Raw genomic sequence first — 6826 nt, 5'->3', positions numbered from 1 at the left:
ATCAATCCATGGACGAATTTAGACAAGCTAATGGGTTGCCATCCATGCACATTCATCCAAGTCAATTTTGCTTAACCATGAAGCTGCCCATTGAAGTTCCAATCAGCCGAATGTGGACTTAACCCTTTAATGATTTATTCTAGAATATTTTAGTGCATTCTTAGCTGAATTTACTTAGTCTTTAAGCTACTAGTTTGTCCATTCGGTTACTACATGATATGTTATAAATAGTTTGTTCATTTCATTGAAAAAGGACTTTTGCCAATTTGTTTAATGAACATTGTTCTTGTGAGGTTGCTTCCTCTCATATCTCGTACAAGTTTTGAAGACTTATCTAGTTTGTGCTAGTGGTGTCTACCGATCTTGTTTGAACTTATCACCAGCTTTGGTGTGGCGTTCACCTATCCATCTATCCATATTTTCACCTTAACAATATAGGAATCGGGGTGACACTTTTTAGTGTTGAATCATTCTTGACGTTGAGTTCGTTTTCCATTCCCATTTCAAATTTCTTTCTTGTTAACCAAACCGAGCCTTCTATCCTTCATCTATCTTTGCTATCCTTAACCGAACCTATTACTAAACTTACCCTTCTTGAAACCTTCCGCTTATCCTATTCTAATATTTTACTTTTATTACTAAAATTCGAGGCACGAACAATTCTCTCGACTACGATCGGGCAACTACGTGAATTCGACTCAACTACCTGGGCCGGATCACATCAGTCGTGATACTAGATGTTTGTAAATTGAAAATATATAGGATTTTTCCTATATAATTCGTCACCTTTTTACTTAAATTTGTTATTAAAACTAAGTAATTTCTTAATAAATTAATGAAATATATGAAAATATGAAATTGGGACATAAAAATTATTAAAATGTGATTTTATGCTTTATTATATAGTTTTCATGTAGAAAATGGCTTCTTTTATAGTAATTTGAGCATATTATATTTTCAAGCTATAGAGTGGGCCATGGATGATTAAATTAAATAATAAAATATAAAGTTACATTTAATAATTTATTTTAATATATTTCATTAATAAATTGGGTTTTAATTAATTAAGTAAATTGATTAATTGAAGTTGTCAAATTATATTCTTTGGTCCTCTAAATTATCTACTATTTTTGGACAGGTCTGAGAGCTTTATGTTGATTACAAAACCATCCAAATGGAGGACAAAGCCAACCCAAAATTCGGCTGCATGTGGATATTCATAAATCAAATTTTGGTTTAAATAAACAAGGTCCTTGAAGAGTTGAAGAAATCAGAGATCTACCCGGAGATTTGCAATTGACCAAGTTTTGATCCTGATGATGTTGTGGCACTTAAATCAAGCAAAAATCAGCCACATTTCCACAAATCATGGCCAGCCACCCTTAGATGAATAAGACCTGATTTCTCACTGTTCTAATCATCCCTCATCCCTCAATCATCCCTCACTCATTCATCATTCTCTCATCTCTTAACTCTCTTAGCCCTCACGCCTATCATCATCTTTGCATAAAGATTTTTAACAAATTAGCCTCTTAAAAAGTCCTTGGTCAGCCACCTCAAAGAGCCATCAGCAAAGGAGCGAAGCGAAGGGACGAAGGAGCCCTTGTTAGTCAGAGTCTTGGGTGACAGCCACTTTGATATGGGCTTAATCTTTCTTTTCTTTAACTTAACTCAAGAATGTTTGCTATCTGTTTACTGTTCTTGTTTATAGCAATGACAGCTTAATTTTATTTAAGCTAGGATGATTATTTTGATTGAATAATATTTATTTGATTCATGCTTACAATATTTGAGCCTCAATCAATCATGTTTTCAATTAAAATCAAGTCTGTATTTCATTCATACGTGATTGAAATGCACCTGAATTAGTTGAGTGATCCTAACCAGATGACGACTAATGGACACATAATTGGAATGTGCATGCTCAATTTAGATCCTAGCCCAATTAAATTGTAGGTTGCATAACAACCCTAACTAAGCTTTGTTATCTACATAGTTTTTAGATTTGTGTGATTAAACTGTTTCAAACCTAATACGTCCCTATTACCTCGCATGAATACCAAGAAACCCTTAGTAAATAAGGATCCGTAAAATGCGTATTTACTAAGTAAAGGATTTCGAAAGGACCTAATATGGTTTCCAAACTCATGAAAGATCGAGTTGCAATGGAATGTTTTTCTGAATGTTAATAAGCATGTTGATAATAATTTGAGTTTAATTAAAGTAATTGTCCTAGCTAATTTATGTTATAATTGTTGCTTATTGTGTTAATTCTGCTAAAATCTATTTCATTCATATAGTTGCATGTTAGGATAAATCACTTCAGGAATTACTGCATTTAGTTTAATATATTTTAATCATCATTTCTCAATTATATTGTTTTTATTTATCAAATTGTTAATATAATTTTACAAATTAATTGACTTAGCACAAATACAATCCCAGTGGAGATGGTAACTCAATACTTACTTATTACTTGATAACGACTGTGTACACTTGCACAACCCCTAGTGTTACAACTTTTTGGCGCCATTACCGGGGATTGTCAACTGTTGCCATAGTCATTTTTCTTTGTGAAATTATTTATTTTCAATTTGGTTACTTCTAACATTACTAACTTATTCTTTTTAATTTTGTGATTTTCTTTTTAGGTGTTTATGAGCATAGATCGAATTATCGATTTACTCCTAGTAGACCCTGAAATTGAGCGAACTTTCAGACAAAGAAGACGTGAACGAATAGCTCAGAGACAGAACAAGATGACCTTTGAAATTAAAATCAAGACCAAGGTAATGAAGCTGAACATGTACGAAATCTCATCCTCATTGCCGATGATAGGGATCGATGCATCAAATAATATGTTTTGTGCTTTTCAATGAGTTAAATCCAGGAATTAGAATGCCAGATATTGAGGCAACCCAATTCGAATTGAAACCAGTGATGTTTCAAATGCTACAAACAGTGGGCCAATTTAGTGGCATGCCCATGAAAGATCCACATCTCCACCTTCGATTGTTTATGGAGGTGAGTGATTCATTCAAGATAGCCGGTGTGACTGAAGATGCACTGAAGTTAAAGTTGTTTCCATACTCGTTGCGAGATCAAGCACGAGCATGGCTCAATTTATTGGCACCAAGTTCTATATCTACATAGCAAGAATTAAAAGAGATATTTTTGGTTAAGTATTTCCCGCCTAGCAAGAATGCTAAGTTAAGGAAAGAGATCACAACTTTCCAACAATTAGATGATGAGTCTTTATATGAGGCTTGGGAGCGATCCAAGGAGTTACTTCGTAAGTGTCCTCATCATGGGATTCCTCATTGCATCCAGTCGGAGACATTCTATAATGGTCTAAATACACATATGAGATTGATGGTATATACTTCTACGAATGGTGCAATTTTGTCTAAGTCTCATAATGAGGCTTATGAGATCATCGAGAGGATCACGAGTAATAACTATCAATGGCTAACAAATCAGAAGCTTCAGGAAGACGTGTAGCTGAAGTTCATGAAGTTGATGCTCTCACTTCCTTATCAGCTCAGGTATCATCTATTTCCTCTATATTAAAGTAGTTTATCACTAATAGTTCTAATAATTTTACAGTTCAGCCACCAAGTCCGTTTGAAGTAGTTTCCTGTGTGTACTGTAGGGAAGGTTATTCTTTCGAGAATTTCCCATTGAATCCCTAGTTCAACTTCTATAATCCTTCATGGCGTAATCATCCCAACTTTTCTTGGAGCAACCAAGGAAATGGACCAAACAACAACTTTATGCAGCATAGACCCAACCAATCTTAATGGTTTAATCAGCAAGCTCTAAAACCAGCCCAAGCTGAATCATAAAATAGTTTAAAGAAGTTGTTGAAAGCATACATGGTAAAGAATGACGCTTTGATCCAGAGCCAAGCAGCAATATTAAAAAATTTGGAAAACCAAATGGGTCATTTAGCTACGGAGCTTCGTAATAGACCATAAGGAAAATTGTCGAGCAATACTAAAAATCTAAGAAATTTGGCTAAAGAACATATCAAGGTAGTGGCATTGCGAAGTGGTAAAATTCTGGAACCCCAATTGATTGATGTCAAAGACGAGCCTGATGAAAAGGAGGAAAGTCAACCAGCTGTTGAAATTCCTGCACCAAATGAATCAGAATCTATAAAAATTGACAAGGTAAATCCTAACTTAGTGAATTTAATACTTTAACATTTTCTTTGGATGTAGATTTACCTACTTAGAAGAGTTGTCCAGTTCAACCGAAAGTTCCATCACCTCCAAATCCGTAAAAATTGCAGTAACACAAACAGAAATAGGAGGTGCAATTCAAGAAGTTTTTGGATGTTTTGAAGCAATTTACACACCAATATTCCATTGGTGGAGGCTTTAGAACAAATCTCGAATTACGTGAAGCTTATGAAGGATATACTATCCAAAAAGAAATGATTGAGTGAGTATGAGATTGTGGCCTTGACAAAGGAGTGCAGTGCGTTCCTGCAGAACAAGCTGCCATCGAAATTGAGGAATCCAGGAAGCTTTACGATACCTTGTAACATTGGTGAATCTTACTGTGGTAAAGCTTTGTGTGAATTAGGAGCAAGTATCAACTTGATGCCTAAGTCTATTTTCAAGATTCTAGGGATAGGAGAAGTAAGACTTACAACTGTGATGCTCCAGCTAGAGGATTGATCTTTAGCATACCCCGAAGGAAAGATCAAGGATGTTTTGGTAAGAGTAGATAAATTTATTATTCTTGCTGATTTCATTATTCTAGATTTTGAAGTAGATAAGGAAGTGCTAATTATCCTTGAGAGACCTTTTCTAGCCACGAGAAGAACGTTAATTGATGTGCAGAAAGGCGAACTCACCATGAGAGTTCAAGATGATCAGGTAACTTTTAACATTCTCAAAGTGATGAAATTTCCTGATCCGACAGAAGAGTGGTTCAGTTATGGAAGAGTTAGAAACCTTGATTTCTATGGAAAGCAATTTTGAAGAAGATCCACTAGAGAAAGCCTCAGGGTTTGACCCTTTAGAGGATAAAAAAGGTGATGAAAACATGGCTTTGGTGGAAGCCAATCCGAGAAATTTTATTTAATCCACACGGTTTGAACCATTGGAGTTGAAAGTCAGAGAAATTGTGCAACCCAAATTGTCAATCGAAGAACAACCTACACTCGAACTAAAGGTACTTCCTTCCTATTTGAAATATGTTTATTTAGGTGACTATTCCACTTTGCCTGTGATTATTTTAGCAGAATTGACAAAAGATCAAGAGGAGCAAGTAATTTCTATTCTAAAGAAATTTAAGAAAGTAATTGGTTGGACCATAGCTGATATTTGAGGTATAAGCCCTTCATTTTGCATGAACAAAATTATTTTGGAAGAAGGTGAAAGAGCTCGAATTGATGGGCAAAGGAGGCTCAATCCTATTATAAAAGAAGTTGTGAGAAAGGAAGTGATCAAATGGTTAGATATAGGAATCATCTATTCTATTTTAGAGAGTTCGTGGGTAAGTCCAGTGCAGTGTGTACCGAAGAAAGGTGGAATCACGATTGTTGAGAATGAGCGTAACGACTTAATTCCAACAAGAACTGTTACCGTTTGGAGAATTTGTGTTGACTATAGAAAGCTAAATAAAGCCACTCGAAAGGACCATTTTCTGTTGCCTTTTATGGATCTGATGTTAGATCGACTGGCAGGTAATGAATTCTATTTTTTTTAAATGGTTATTTAGGATATAACCAAATAGTTGTAGCCCTGGAAGACAAACAAAAAATAACCTTTACTTGTTCGTACGGTACGTTTGCTTTTAGGCGAATGCCTTTTGGTTTATGCAATGCACCTACAACATTCCAACGATGCATGATAGCAATATTCACTGATATGGTTGAAAATTTTGTTAAGGTTTTCATGGATATTTTTCTATTTTTGGTAACACTTATGATATTTGTTTGAATAATTTGGCTAAGGTACTGAAGAGATGTGAAGAGACGAATCTTGTCCTTAACTGGGAGAAATACCATTTTATGGTTAAGGAAGGGATTATCTTAAGGCATAGAATTTCAAAGAAAGGATTTGAAGTTGATAAAGCAAAGGTGGATGTAATTGAAAGATTACCAGCCCTAATGAATGTGAAAGGATTTAGAAGTTTCTTAGGCCATGCCGGTTTTTACAGATGGTTTATCAAAGATTTTTCTAAAATTTCTAAATCATTGTGTTTGTTGTCAGAGAAAGATGCAGTGTTTGATTTTAACAAAACATGTTTAGAAACTTTTGAAGAGTTGAAAAAAGGGCTAATCTCAGCCCCAATAATCATTACATTCGGTTGGAGCATACATTTTGAGTTGATGTGCGATGCAAGTGATTATGCTGTTAGAGCTGTGATGGGTCAAAGAAAAAATAAAGTGTTCCACCCCTTTTGCTATGCAAGTAGAACCTTCACGGGAGCCCAACTCAATTATACGATAACTAAAAAGGAACTATTTACTATAGTCTTTGCTTTTGACAAATTCAGCTCATATCTTATAGGCACCAAAGTTATAGTCTTTATTGACCATGCGGCCATTAAATACTTGCTCACGAAGAAAGATGCAAAACTGAGGCTAATTCGTTGGATACTTTTACTCCAAGAATTTGACTTTGAGATCCAAGATAGAAAATGTATTAAAAATCAAGTAGCCGATTATCTGTCGAGGTTGGAGCAAGATGAGCTAACTCGATTACGTGTGCCTATCAATGAGAATTTCCTGGACCAACACTTATTTGAGGTGAGTCGAATTCATGAAACACATTAGTTTGCTAATTTTTCCAATTATCTTGCATGTGGA

The 6826-nt window shown here is 35.0% G+C and overlaps 1 non-coding gene across 1 annotated transcript; it reads right to left on the bottom strand.

The window, feature by feature from the left end:
- Nucleotides 1–3207: 3207 nt before the first annotated feature.
- Nucleotides 3208–3314, bottom strand: LOC121229728 (small nucleolar RNA R71). The gene has a single exon (XR_005927683.1). It is a non-coding gene; the product is annotated as a small nucleolar RNA R71 (small nucleolar RNA).
- Between the last annotated feature and the right edge of the window lie 3512 nt (nucleotides 3315–6826).

Source organism: Gossypium hirsutum, chromosome A05 (assembly GCF_007990345.1).
Source record: "Gossypium hirsutum isolate 1008001.06 chromosome A05, Gossypium_hirsutum_v2.1, whole genome shotgun sequence".
In the NCBI taxonomy this organism is placed as follows: domain Eukaryota; kingdom Viridiplantae; phylum Streptophyta; class Magnoliopsida; order Malvales; family Malvaceae; genus Gossypium; species Gossypium hirsutum.
This window is presented reverse-complemented; position numbering and strand designations above follow the sequence as displayed.